Here is a 15326-nt window from a genome sequence, read left to right as displayed (position 1 = left end):
GTGGAGGGCCATCTGGATTTTCAGAGCATCTTCAGACGAGATGCAATGACAAGTAGTGCAGCCTTGGTGTACCTCATCTATGGCCTTGTGGAGACCATAAGGGGCAAATATGGGGGAGAGAAACCGGTGCATGGCTTCCAGCCCAATGTGTAGAAACTGATGAATTTTGGATATGACATCCCTGCCTTGGGCTTGGGGGAGGGCAATTCATCCTCTGAGATGTATCCATCTCTGATCTCCTAACACTCCCCCTTGATGTAGGAGCAGTTGTCGTTCATCATCGGGGTATTGGGGCAGTAGAGAGGAGGAAAGAAACAACACAGAGGGTGGGGTAGACCCGGATGTTAACTGTCGGGCCATGGTGTCTGCCAATGCATTACCTCTGGTTACTGGATCGTTTCCAGTTTGATGTCCTTTACAATGCACAATGGCCACCTCCTTGCGGGTCCTGTAGGGCCTGTAGCAGGCGGCTGATGGCCCTGCCATTGATGATTGGGGTTCCCTTGGTGGTGAGGAAGCCCCTTTCCTTCCAAATTGCTGTATGAGTGTGTGTAATCAAGGAGGCATATTTAGAGTCAGTATAAATTGTGGCTCTCTTCCTGGCTGCCAGCTGTAACACTCGGGTAAGAGCTACTAATTCAGCTTTCTGGGAGGTGGTCCCAGAATGGGAGTAGGTTTGCTTCTATCACTTTCGACAGAGTTACTACTGCATAGGCTGCCCTTCGCACCCCATCACTCCCCTTCACCGAGCTTCTGTCTACAAAAATGGTCAAGTCAGGGTTTTCGAGGGGCATGTCTTGTAGGCCCTCTCTAGGTTTTCTAAGAGCTTCTACAATCTCTACACAGGAATGAGTGGACTGATCTGCCTGATCGCTGACATGAAGCAAGGAGGCTAGGTTAAGGGGTGGAGAGACTTGTAGGGTTACTTGTGGATGTTCAATAAACAGGAGGTGAAATTCTTGTACTCTTGAAGTACTCAAGGAGGCCAGGGATTTATGACTCAAAAGATCTTGTAACTGGTGTGGGGAATACACAGTAATGGGCTGTTGGAGTGTTAATTTCAGGGCTTCTCGGACTAGACTTCCCGCAGCTGCCAGGACTCAGAGGCAAGGCTGCCACCCTCTGGTGGTGGCATCTAACCGTTTGGAGAGAAATGCAATGGGATGGCACCCCAGCCCCACTGGCTGTACTAGCACTCCGGTGGCCACTCCTGCCCTTTCTGCTATATATAGGGTAAAGGGCTTGGTTAGGTCAGGGAGCATCAATGAGGGGGATGAGAGTAACACATTCTGCAACTGATTGAAAGCAGAAGCCACCTCAGTGGGTGAAGTTAGCGGCCCAGTAGGAGTCTCTGTAGCAGCCGCATAGAGCGGTCTGGCCAGAAGGGCAAAGTTAGGCACCCAGTGTCTGAAAAACCATACTAATCCTAGAAAGGATAGTATCTTGGCTCCTGAAGAAGGTGGCAGGAGAGCTTTAATCACAAGCACCTGGTCCACCATCAGGGCTTTAGTGGTGGGAGTTAGAGTTAGCCCAAGGTATGTAACTTGAGGTAGAGACAGCTGCGCTTTGGCCAGGGATACCCTGCACCCCAGGTCTGCTAGGAAATTGAGAAGGGATGTGGTGTCCAAGACCGAGGCCTCATTTGAGGGGCTGCAAAGTAAAAGATCATCTACATATTAGAGAAGAGTACTCTTGCCCATTGAATGTCACGAGAGGTCTTTTGCCATGGCCTGTCCAAAAAGATGGGGGCTATCTCTAAAACCCTGAGGTAGAACTGTCCAGGTCAGTTGTCTAGATTGACAGGTATCAGGGTCTTCCCATGTGAAGGCAAATAGTGGCTGTGAGTCTGAGTGGAGAGGTATAGTGAAAAAGGCATCTTTAAGGTCTAGTACAGTAAAATGAGAGGTACTGGATGGGACCTGAGATAGAAGAGTGTATGGGTTAGGCACTACTAGGGTTAAAGTGATAACAGCCTCATTAATTATTCAGAGGTCTTGAACGAGGCAGTACGCTCCAGAAGACTTTTTACTGGCAAGACTTTTTACTGAACCATTGCATGGAGAGTTAGTCAGTACTAAAAGCACTTGCGAGAGTAGACGATTAACAATAGGCTGTAGTCCCCTTCAGTGAACCTGCAAAATAGGAAATTGAGGCTGAGAAGGGAAGCGGGATGGGCCTTTAAGGCATATTAAAACTGGGGTGTGGTGGGTTGCCACCACGGGGGTGGAGATGTCCCACACAACTGGATTGACAGCAGTCCAGGGATTTCGGAGACTTAGGTCTCTGTCGTCTAACTCTCCTTCACCAACTAAAGCAACGAGGGAGTTTCTGGCATTTTGTAAGCATTTAAAAGGTGGGAGGGAAATAGAGGCTCCTAACTGATAGAGCAAATCTCGTCCTAACAGAGGGGTAGGACAGGAAGGCATGACAAGAAAGGAATGAGTAAACGGGATGCTTTGAAAGGTGCAGGCTACTGGGCCCGTCTCCAAAGGCTTGGAGGAGGTTCCCATGACTACAACTATGGAGACCTTGGCAGGGTATAAAGGCCCTTTAAAGGAGGGGAGAACAGAGTAGGTAGCCCCCATGTCCACCAAGAAAGAGATGGACTTAACCGCTACCCACAGCTTAGCCCTGGGCTCGGTGAGGGTGATCGGGGTGTCTGAGTCCAGGAGTCTTCAATCTTCTAGGATGCCTAGCAGGTCTGAAGGGTAGTCCTTCAAGGGCATCTGCCCCCCGCAAGACTCTGCTGCCAGGGGAGGACCACCCTCTAGTGGACAGTCTACTTTCCAATGACCTCACTTACCACAGCTGGGGCATGGTATGGTCAATTTGCATGGGTTGGGGCACTGCCGTGCCCACTGCCCTTCTTTGCCACACTGAAAACAAGGGCCTGGAGGTTCGAGTCGATCTTCAGGGACACCCCAATGATCTCTATGAGCTGGCCGCAGAGCAGCTGTTATGGCATGAGTTTGTTCTGCCATTTGGGCAGCTGACTTCCTCTCGCTCTCATCCTCTTGAGCATGAAAAACTTTAAATGCCATATCTACCAGGTCTCCTAGAGGGGTTTGGGGACCACCTTCAGCCTTTTTAAGCTTGTGCCTGATGTCAGGAGCTGACTGAGTTATAAAATGCATGGCCAGGAGAGAGGAACCTAATGCTGAGGCCAGGTCAATCTTAGTGAAAGCTCCTAGAGTTTCTTTGAGGCACTTGAGGAATTCTGATGGGTTTTCATCAGGTTTCTGGGTAATTTCTCTAAGCTTATCATAATTGATAGCTTTTTGGGCAGTACAGTTCATACCTGCCAATAAGTAGCGAACCATGCGATCCCGGCATGCTTCACTCTTGGGAGAATTATAATCCCATAGAGGTTCTTGTAGAGGAATAGCTTCTCTGCCCTTAGGTTCCCACTAATCTGTGGCATGGGCCTCATTGGCACAGTGCTGTGCCGCTGACGTGACACGGTCATATTCCTCTGGGGTTAGAGTGGATTGGAGGACTACATGTACATTGTGCCAGGTGAACTTGTAAGCTCGAGTAAGATATTTAAACTGTTTAGTGAACATTACAGGTTTGGAGGAAAAGGATCCCAATCACTATTCTACTTGGGACAAGTCTGCCAGGGAAAAGGGAACATGAATTTGCACCACTCCTTCAGCTCCTGCTACCTCTCTCAGAGGAGCTCTCATGTGAGCTTGAGACTGCTGTGACTTAGAGCAAATTACAGGAGGGCTAGACCATTTGGGTGCTAGCTGCAGAGAGTAAGATGGTGGTGGATTTGGAGGAGAGGATGGAGGAGGTGACTTTGGTAGTGGGGGATACAACCTGGGAATTGGTGCAGAACTTGAAGGCAGGAGACCAGGATAGGGGGGAGTTTTATCTAAAGTGGAGTCAGCACCTGTGGAGTAAAATGGTGGCAAGACTAGAAGAGAAGGAGAGCAAGGTGGAGGAGAGACCGGAAGAGAAGGAGAGCAAGGTGGAGGAGAGACTGGGAGAGAAGGAGAACAAGATGGAGGAGAGACTGGAAGAGAAGAGGAACAAGGTGGAGGAGAGACTGGGAGAGAAGGAGAACAAGATGGAGGACATGAACAATGAGGAAGGGAGCTGGCCCCCGCGGTGGGCCTGGAGGAGCCAAGATCCTCCGTGAGTCCGTCATAGAAGAGCCTCCCAGTAATAGGAGTGGTGGAGATCAGTGGTCTTTGGCAGAGGCCTGGGCCAACAAAACTTGGGAAGGAGAACATTTAACATATAGATCTGGATGGGTGCGCAAAGTCCAAAAGGCCTGCACATATGGGATTTCACTCTACTTTCCGCCCCGGTGGCAATAATTAGTTAAGTCAGTGAGGAGGCCAAAATCAAAAGTTCCCTCAGGGGGCCAGTGAGATTGATTTTCCAAGGGATACTGAGGCCAGGCCTGAGAGCAAAGGAAGACTAACTTCCATTTGCAAATTTCCCAGAACAAATATAGAGTAGCCAGATTAGAAATGAGACACCACAGTGGGGTCTGAGCCTCTGCTTTTGAGGACTGGTTCACCATGTCTGCACCCACTTCCCAAAAAAAAATCCTGCTGAGAGGAGCGCCCAGTGTCCCAACTGCACCAAGTAAGGGGAGACGGCCTGGGAGCCTGGGTGAGGGACATCTCCCCCACCGCAGGGCCAGGGGTGAGTATCCCAGATACTTGCAATGGATGGGCTGAATACCCAAGACCTGGACGTAGTTACGATTTTAGACGGACCAGGTGAAATGGAGTTAGGAAGGGATGCAGACCGGAGGAAACTGAGGGACTCACCAGAAAATAGTCCACGCAGCAGAGAGCAGGCTGAGGTCCCGGGTCGGGGAAGAAGGGGGTGGGGGCGCTGGTGGCTGGTCGGGTCCCCGCACTCACACTCCTTCCTGGGTTTCAGCGCCAAATGTAAGATAAATTCTAGCTGAAATAAGCAGGTGAAGAGAGGCAACAAAGGGCCAGGTAGTTTATTTGAACGCAAACACCCAGGCAAGATTTCCCCAGTCTACAGAAATAGAGGCTGGGGAATTCGCACACGTAAGCAGACGGGCAGCTAGTTTTTAAAGAAGGTAGGGGGAGGCAGAGCTTAGATTTACAGCGATGTGAGGATTGGCTAATGTAAGGCACATTTTTCAGGTTGGGAGGGGGCAGCAGCCAGGGACTTTGACACGTCATCAGGGTCTGACGTGCTTGCTCCTCCCGTCAGTGCTCTCAGCCTTACAGTAATTAGAAAATTGAAAATAAAATGAGAATGCAGGATATGCAATGAACTCCTGTGAGTAAGTAAAAAGGATACAGACATCCTCCCCAAAGAAAGGTCACAAATGAAATTTGAATGGGAAATAAATTAAGAAAATTAAATAAATTTTAAATATTTTTATTTTTATGTGACAGACATAATTTTCCCTATGTCTAAAATAAGTAGTGTAATATTGCATGTTAGATGTTTCTTCTTTTGTGAAATGGGAAAATCCTTCATCTCCCACAGTGTAGACGTCCACTCAGCACAGCAATCTGGTCTGTATTAAAAATCAATATATAGAATCAATTATTATTGTTTTGAGACAGGACCGTGGGCTTAGACAGAATAGGGGAGGGCCCCCAGAGAAAGCAAGGATGGATATTTGCTGTCAGCAATGTAACTACATGCAAGGAAACCCCCTACCTAAACTCTCTGTTATACATTAAGCTCTAGGGTTCCCCAGATAAAGAAGAGTAGCACATGTTTTTATTATGCTAGTCATTTGTAACCATGTGTAAGAAAGATTCACTTTAGCATGCTAAAGACCCAGGCCTATGTGCTGTCTTTCCTCCTTCAGATCTGACAAGGTGATTTTGCAAACTGGGCAACTAATTTAGCATGCAGACCCAGCTGTAAACAACATAGTAAAAAGCAGGAAGGATTGCACCTTAAAGAAAAGATTGCATTTTAACACCCAGGAAATTTAAGAAGTAATACCTCAGACCACCTTGGGGGCTGGGCAGGCAGCCTTTTGATATGCTCCCAGACCAAGGCTCGGGTGTCCTAGAGAGAAATCAAGGCAGGAAATTCCTTAGAGTAAGGTTAATTTTTAATATTCAGGGACCACTTAACAAGTCCCACCCCTAAGTTTTTTCATGTTCTCGAAAAATCCTCAACTGCCTATAAAACCCCCTAGACAACGCACCACTACGGACTCTCTTGTCCCCTCCTGGCTTGAGCCGGGAGCTCTGTCCTTTGACTTTATCTCTAAATAAAAGCCTGTACCTTGCTCTCCTACCTTGACTGTTTATGAAGCTCATTCTTTGGCTCCGCAAACAAGAACCCCAGCATCAGAACCACCCTTTATTCTTGGATGCATGCAGGTCTTTTCAACTATGACACCTGGAGAGATTTCCTATAGGCAATAATTTAATGACTAGTGTCTTCATTCTCCTGTTGAACTGAAATCAACATGACTATTGTATTTAAGAAAAGGCTTATTTGGCATCTTATTGAGGATCATGGCTTCAAAGCAGCCCATAAGAGTGTTTTGATAAACTGCCCCAAAGCCCCTTTATTTGTGAACATCTTAAGTTTTTTACAATAACGGATGGGTGCAGAGGAGAGGTTATGTCAACCAGTACACCAGGGCACTGTTATAAAAGAAAAGACAATAACATTCTGATGCCATCTGTGTGAGAGGAAAGGACATGAGAACTGCTAATCATCCTCCTCAAGGATTCTACTGGAGACAGAAGAGCCAGACCAGCTTATCTCCTTTTGAGCATTCCAGGCATGTTTTCTTTTTGGTTGTTGTTAAAGTATAGTTGATGCAAAATCTTATATTGGTTTCAAATATGCAACACAATGGTTCAACAGTTACCCACATTATTAAATCCTCATCCCCACTAGCGCACTTACTATCTGTCAGCACAGGAAGATGTTACAGAATCATTAGTATGTTCTCCATGCTGCACTTCCAACCCTGTGACCAACTTGCATTTATGATCAAGAAATTTTATGCCCTTTTATCCCCCCCACTCCCCACCCACTCACCCCAGGCCATCCCCTGTGGGACCACCAGTCACTTCTCAGTTTCTTTTTTTTTTTTTTTGAGAAGGCATCTCTCATATTTATTGATCAAATGGTTGTTAACAACAATAAAATTCTGTATAGGGGAGTCAATGCTCAATGCACAATCATTAATCCACCCCCAGCCTAACTCTCGTCAGTCTCCAATCTTCTGAAGCATAACAAACAAGTTCTTACATGGTGAACAAATTCTTACATAGTGAATAAATTCTGACAGGGTGAACAGTACAAGGGCAGTCATCACAAAAACTTTCGGTTTTGATCACTCATGATGAACTATAAACAATCAGGTCAAATATGAATAATCGTTTGATTTTTATACTTGATTTATATGTGATCCCACATTTCTCACTTTATTATTATTATTTTTTTTAATAAAATGTGGAAGTGGTAGGTAGATGCAAGATAAAGGTAGAAAACATAGTTTAGTGTGTAAGAGAGCAAATGTAGATGATCAGGTGTGTGCCTGTAGACTATGTGTTAATCCAAGCTAGACAAGGGCAATAAAACATCCACGCATGCAGAAGATTTCTCTCAAAACAGGGGGGGTGAGGTTCTAAGCCTCACCTCTGTTGATCCCCAATTTCTCACCTGATGGCTGCCCTGTGACTGTGCCTGTCTTAGGTTGTTCCTCCCTTGAGGAATCTTACCTGTCTCTGGCTAACCAGTCATCTTCCGGGGCCATACAGGGAAATGCAAAGTTGGTAAGTGAGAGAGAAGCCATATTGTTTGAAAAGGTTAGCTTTTTACTTCTTTGCAGATTTATGACCTGTGGCTTCTATGCCCAGCATTTGTCTTGAGGTATCTTTACCGCTTGGAGGATTTATGATACTCGGTAAATTCGATATGAGGCACGAATTCTATTTAAGGGTTGTAATTAGGAAGGAAAAAGAAAAGCTATAGAGGTAGCAGATGGAAGAAAACATGGGAAGATTGATTATTTCTTTGACATAGCTTCTTGTAGAGTAACAAGCATGCATAGGTTTTAAACTACTAATTAAATTGCACACACACATTAACATAATAGGAATACAGTTACATAACCAAAGCAGATCTATAATTACCAGCCATCTCCAGTGAAGCCAAGAAAACCAGTTAGGCACCCTAGGCATTTGTGAAAATTTGTCTATGATATAATGTATATTGTCCAACTGTACTTTTACAGTCTGAGAGAAATCAGACAAATTAAAACAACCCATTCCTGGGAACTGTTCACATCCCATATGTTCTTTTAACAGTAGATAGTCTGTAGTTGTAAGATTTTGGAGCACTACAACTTGCACTTCTCCTAATTCTCGGTTGAGTTCCAACAGTATAGATCCAGTCAAATTTGTTGTTTTACTGTATGTACAGGCCAGCTTAGATATCTCCTTCTTCATTCTAATGACAAGTCCAGGAACCGGTGGGATGACTGCAGCTACAACTGTAGCAGCACACCAGGATCTTTGTTGAAGGTTTTTGATGTTCATCTTCTGGAATGATTCTTCCAGAGGATGTTAATGTTGGAAGTTCTTCTTCATATCGTATCTTAATTTGTTTTCTGTTTAGCCAAATTAGGCTTTGATCCTCTGTATAAACACAAACAGACCCCTTGCCCACACTTTGATATGCCCTTTATACCATTGTGTAGAACTCATTGGAGGTCACCACACAGGAACTGCTTTTTTTTTTAAGAGAAAGGAATATTATCAGAAAAGTGTACGTCCATAGCCGATCATCTGACACCCTTTAGGTGATCAAAATTAAGGATATTTGAAGCATGCATTAATCATTAATTTACAGTTAGTTTTATCCTATCAAGGAGTAATCCCCCTTCTCTTTCTTTTTTTTTTAAAATTTCTTTTGTTACCTTTAATCTACACTTACATGAAGAATATTATGTTTACTAGGCTCTCCCCTATACCAGGTCCCCCCTATAAACCCCTTTACAGTCACTGTCCATCAGCATAGCAGAATGTTGTAGAATCACTACTTGTCTTCTCTGTGTTGTACAGCCCTCCCCTTTCTCCCACCCCCCTATGAATGCTAATCTTAATATCCCTCTTCTACTTCCCCTGCTTAGCCTTCCCTACCCACCCACCCTACCCAGTCCCTTTCCCTTTGGTACCTGTTACTCCATTCTTGGGTTTTGAGATTCTGCTGCTGTTTTGTTCCTTCAGTTTTTCCTTTGTTCTTATACTCCACAGATGAGTGAAATCATTTGGTATTTCTCTTTCTCCTCTTGGCTTATTTCACTGAGCATAATAACCTCCAGGTCCATCCATGTTGCTGCAAATGGTAGGATTTGCCCTCTTGTTATGGCTGAGTAGTATTCCATTGTGTATATGTACCACATCTTCTTTATCCATTCCTCTACAGATGGACATTTAGGTTGCTTCCAATTCATGGTTATTGTAAATAGTGCTGTGATAAACATAGGGGTGCATCTATCTTTCTCAAACTTGATTGCTGCGTTTTTAGGGTAAATTCCTAGGAGTGGAATTCCTGGGGTAAATTCCTAGAAGTGGAATTCCTGGGTCAAATGGTAAGTCTGCTTTGAGCATTTTGATGAACCTCCATACTGCTTTCCACAATAGTTGAACTAATTTACATTCCCACCAGCAGTGTAGGAGGGTTCCCCTTTCTCCAGAGCCTCGCCAACATTTGATGTTGTTTGTCTTTTGGATGGCAGCCTTCCTTACTGGTATGAGGTGATACCTCATTGTAGATTTAATTTGCATTTCTCTGATGATTAGTGATGTGGAGCATCTTTTCATGTGTCTGTTGGCCATCTGTATTTCTTTTTTGGAGAACTGTGTTCAGTTCCTCTGCCCATTTTTAAATTGGATTATTTGATTTTTGTTTGTTGAGGCATGTGAGCTCTTTATACATTTTGGACGTCAAGACTTTATTGGATCTGTCATTTACAAATATATTTTCCCATACTGTAGGGTTCCTTTTTGTTCTATTGATGGTGTCTTTTGCTGTACAGAAGCTTTTCAGCTTAATATAGTCCCACTTGTTCATTTTTGCTATTGTTTTCCTTGCCCGGGGAGATATGTTCAAGAAGAGATCACACATGTTTATATCTAAGAGTTTTTTGCCTATGTTTTTTTCCACGAGTTTGATGGTTTCATGACTTACATTCAGGTCGCTGATCCATTTTGAATTTACTTTTGTATATGATATTAGACAATGGTCCAGTTTCATTCTCCTACATGTAGCTGTCCAGCTTTACCAGCACCATCTGTTGAAAAGACTGTCATTTCGCCATTGTATGTCCATGGCTCCCTTATCGAATATTAATTGACCATATATGTTTGGGTTAATGTCTGGATTCTCTAGTCTGTTCCACTCGTCTGTGGCTCTGTTCTTGTGCCAGTACCAAATTGTCTTAATTACTATGGCTTTATAGTAGAGCTTGAAGTTAGGTTGTGAGATCCCCCTACTTTATTTTTATTTTTCAGGATTGCTTTGGCTATTTGGGGTCTTTGGTGTTTCTATATGCATTTTTGAATTATTTGTTCCAGTTCATTGAAGAACGTTGCTGGTAATTTGATGGGGATTGCATTAAATCTGTATATTGCTTTGGGCAGGATGGCCATTTTGACGATATTGATTCTTCCTAGCCACGAGCATGGGATGCATTTCCATTTGTTAGTGTCCCCTTTAATTTCTCTTAAGAGTGACTTGTAGTTTTCAGAGTATAGGTCATTCACTTCTTTTGTTAGGTTTATTCCTAGGTATTTTATTCTTTTTGATGCAATGGTGAATGGAATTGTTTTCCTGATTTCTCTTTCTATTGGTTCATTGTTAGTGTATAGGAAAGCCACAGATTTCTGTGTGTTAATTTTGTATCCTGCAACTTTGCTGTGTTCTGAAATCAGTTCTAGTAGTTTTGGGGTGGAGTCTTTATTGTTTTTTATGTACAATATCATGTCATTGCAAATAGTGACAGTTTAGCTTCTTCTTTACCAATCTGGTTTCCTTTTGTTTCTTTATGTTGACTGATTGCCGTGGCTAGGACCTCCAGCACTATGTTAAATAGCAGTGGGGAGAGTGGGCATCCCTGTCTTGTTCCCGATCTCAGAGGAAAAGCTTTCAGCTTCTCGCTGTTTAGTATAATGTTGGCTGTGGGTTTATGATATATGGCCTTTATTATGTTCAGGAACTTGCCCTCTATTCCCATTTTGTTGAGAGTTTTTATCATGAATGGATGTTGAATTTTGTTGAATGCTTTTTCAGCATCTATGGAAGTGATCATGTGATTTTTGTCCTTCTTTTTGTTGATGTTGTGGATGATGTTGATGGATTTTCAAATGTTGTGCCATCCTTGCATCCCTGGGATGAATCCCACTTGGCCATGGTGTATGATCCTTTTGATATACTTTTGAATTCGGTTTGCTAATATTTTATGAAGTATTTTTGCATCTACATTCATCAGGGATATTGGTATGTAATTTTCTTTTTTGGTGGGGTCTTTGCCTGGTTTTGGTACTAGGGTGATGTTGGCTTCATAGAATGAGTTTGGAAGTATTCCCTCCTCTTCTATTTTTTGGAAAACTTTAAGGAGAATGGGTATTATCTCTTCTCTGTGTGTCTGATAAAATTCCGAGGTAAATCCATCCAGCCCGGGTGCTTTGTTCTTGGGTAATTTTTTGATTACCGCTTCAATTTCTTTGCTTGTAATTGGTTTGTTTAACTTTTGTGTTTCTTCCTAGGTCAGTCTTGGAAGGTTGTATTTTTCTAGAAAGTTGTCCATTTCTTCTAGGTTTTCCAGCTTGTTGGTATATAGGTTTTCATAGTAGTCTTTAATAATTCTTTGTATTTCTGTGGAGTCTGTCGTGATTTTTCCGTTCTCATTTCTGATTCTGTTGATTTGTGTTGATTCTCTTTTTCTCTTAATAAGTTTGGCTAGAGGCTTATCTATTTTGTTTATTTTCTCAAAGAACCAGCTCTTGGTTTAATTGACTTTTTCTATTATTTTATTCTTCTCAATTTTGTTTATTTCTTCTCTGATCTTTATTATGTCCCTCCTTCTGCTGACTTTAGGCCCCATTTGTTCTTTTTTTCCCAATTTCGATAATTGTGATGTTAGACTATTCATTTGGGATTGTTCTTCCTTCTTCAAGTGTGCCTGGATCACTATATACATTCCTCTTAGGACTGCTTTCACTGCATCCCACAGAAGTTGGGGCTTTGTGTTGTTGTCATTTGTTTCCATATATTCCTTGATCTCTATTTTAGTTTTTCATTGATCCATTGATTATTTAGAAGCATGTTGTTAAGCCTCCATGTGTTTGTGAGCCTTTTTGTTTTCTTTGTAGAATTTATTTCTGCTTTTATACCTTTGTGGCCTGAAAAATTGGTTGGTATAATTTCAATATTTTGGATTTTGCTGAGGCTCTTTTTGTGGGCTAGTATGTGGTCTATTCTGGGGAATGTCCCATGTGCACTTGAGAAGAATGTATGTCCTGTTGCTTTTGGATGTAGAGTTCTATGGATGTCTATTAGGTCCATCTGCTCTATAGTGTTGTTCAGTGCTTCTATGTCCTTACTTACTTTCTGCCCAGTGGATCTATCCTTCGGGGTGAGTGGTGTGTTGAAGTCTCCTAAAATGAATGCATTGCAGTCTATTTCCCCCTTTAGTTCTGTTAGTATTTGTTTCACATATGCTGGTGCTCCTGTATTGGGTGCATATATATTTAGAATGGTTATATCCTCTTGTTGGATGGAGCCCTTTATCATTATTTAGTGTCCTTCTTTATCTTTTGTTACTTTCTTTGTTTTGAAGTCTATTTTGTCTGATATTAGTACTGCAACCCCTGCTTTGTTCTTGCTGTTGCTTACCTGAAATATGTTTTTCCATTCCTTGACTTTTAGTCTGTCCATGTCTTTGGGTTTGAGGTGAGTTTCTTGTAAGCAGCATATAGATGGGTCTTGCTTTTTTATCCATTCTACTACTCTGTGTCTTTTGATTGGTGCATTCAGTCCATTTACATTTAGGGTGACTATTGAAAGATATGTACTTATTGCTATTGCAGTCTTTAAATTCATGGTTATCAAAGGTTCAAGGTTAGCCTCTTTAGTATCTTACTGCCTAACTTAGCTCGCTTATTGAGCTGTTATTCATACTGTCTGGAGATTCTTTTCTTCTCTCCCTTCTTATTCCTCCCCCATTCTTCATATGTTGTGTGTTTTGTTCTGTTCTCTTTCTAGGAGTGCTCCCATCTAGAGCAGTCCCTGTAAGATGCCCTGTAGAGGTGGTTTGTGGGAAGCAAATGCCCTCAGCTTTTGCTTGTCTGGGAATTGTTTAATCCTGCCATCATATTTAAATGATAGTCATGCTGGATACAGCATCCTTGGTTCAAGGCCCTTCTGTTTCATTGCATTAAATATATCATGCCATTCTCTTCTGGTCTGTAGGGTTTCTATCAAGACGTCTTATGTTAGCCTGATGGGTTTTTCTTTATAGGTGACCTTTTTCTCTCTAGCTGCCTTTCAAACTCTTTCCTTGTCCTTGAGCTTTGCCATTTTAATTATTATGTGTCTTGGTGTTGTCCTCCTTGGATCCTTTCTGTTGGGGGTTCTGTGTATTTCCGTGGTCTGTTCGATTATTTCCTCCCCCAGTTTGGGGAAGTTTTCAGCAATTATTTCTTCCAAGATACTTTCCGTCCCTTTTCCTCTCTCTTCTTCTTCTGGTACCCCTATAATATGGATATTGTTCCTTTTGGGTTGGTCACACAGTTCTCTTAATATTGTTTCATTCCTGGAGATCCTTTTATCTCTCTCTGTCAGCTTCTATGCGTTCCTGTTCTCTGGTTTCAATTCCATCCATGACCTCTTGCATCTTATCCATTCTGCTTCTAAATTCTTCCAGAGTTTGTTTCATTTCTGTCATCTCCTTTCTGGCATCTGTGATCTCCCTCTGGACTTCATCCTATTTCTCTTGCGTATTTCTCTGCATCTCTGTCAGCATGTTTATGATTTTTATTTTGAATTCTTTGTGAGGAAGACTGGTTAGGTCTGTCTCCTTCTCTGGTGTCTCTGTAATATTGGTTTGCCTGTAAATTTGTCTTTTCATGGTGATGGGAATAGTTTGCAGAGCTGGGACTAGTGATGGCTGGAAGAACTTCCCTTCTTGTTGGTTTGTGGCCTTCCTCTCCTGGGATAATAGTGACCTCTAGTGGCTTGTGCTGGGTAGCTGCATGCAGACAAGGCTTCTGCTTCCTGCCCGGGTGCTATGGAGTTTATCTCCACTGTTGCTGTGGGCGTGGCCTGGCTCTGGCTGCTGCTCCAAAGTGGTAGAGTTGCATTGGAGAGGGAGCAGCTGGGAGGCTATTTATCTCTGTAAGGGGCCTCCATGCTCCCTGCAGCCCAGGGGATTAGAGTGCACTGAGATCCCTGGATTCCCTACCTCTGAACTAAGTGTCCTGCCCTGCCCCTTTAAGACTTCCAAAAAGCACCCGCTAAAACAAAACGACAACCACAAAAAAAAATAAAAATTGTCCCCTCGTTTTTCTTTATTCTCTGACGCCATCCTCGGTCACCCTCACACCGGTCTTGCTGCCCTGTTTGCCTAATATTGGGGTCCCTGTTCCTTTAAGACTTCCAAAAAGTGCTTGCCAAAACAAAACAAAACAAAACAAAAAAGAAAAAAATAGTAGTGGCTGCTCACTTTTCTTTTGTTATCTGATGCCGGCCTCTGATACCCGCTCGCTGGTCTTGCCGCCCTGTTTCCCTTGTATTGGGGTCCCTGTCCCTTTAAGACTTCCAAAAAGCACTCACCACAACAAAACAACAGCAACAACAAAAGAAAAATATGGCCGCTCACTTTTCTTTTGTCCTCCGGCGCCGGCCTTCGGTACCTGCTCACTGTTCTTGCTGCCCTGTTTCCCTAGTTTCCAGGGCCCTGCACTTGCACTGTGTCTATGCTCTGGTCCGGATGGGTGGGGCTGGGTGTTCAGCAGTCCTGGGCTCCTTCTCCCTCCCGCTCTGACTCCTCTCCTCCCGCTGGGAGCTGGTGGGAGGAGCGCTCAGGACTCGCCGGGCTGGGGTTTGTATCTTACCCCCTTTGCGAGGTGCTGGGTTCTCGCAGGTGTGGATGTAGTCTGGATGTTGTCCTGTGTCCTCTGGTCTTTTTTCTAGGAAGAGTTGTCTTTGTTATATTTTCATAGATATATGTGGTTTTGGGAGGAGATTTCCGCTGCTCTACTCACGTCGCAATCTGGGTTCCACCCCCACTTCTCAGTTTCTATGAGTCTACTGCTGTTTTGTTCATTTTATTTTGT

The 15326-nt window shown here is 43.4% G+C and overlaps 1 long non-coding RNA gene across 1 annotated transcript; it reads right to left on the bottom strand.

Moving 5' to 3' along the window:
* Positions 1-5455: 5455 nt before the first annotated feature.
* Positions 5456-6942, bottom strand: LOC140850110 (uncharacterized). Its single transcript, XR_012132862.1, has 2 exons — positions 5962-6942; positions 5456-5521 (listed from the first exon to the last, which is right to left on the bottom strand). It is a non-coding gene; the product is annotated as an uncharacterized lncRNA (long non-coding RNA).
* Positions 6943-15326: the final 8384 nt, after the last annotated feature.

The sequence above is a fragment of the Manis javanica genome, chromosome 6 (assembly GCF_040802235.1).
Source record: "Manis javanica isolate MJ-LG chromosome 6, MJ_LKY, whole genome shotgun sequence".
NCBI lineage: Eukaryota > Metazoa > Chordata > Mammalia > Pholidota > Manidae > Manis > Manis javanica.
This window is presented reverse-complemented; position numbering and strand designations above follow the sequence as displayed.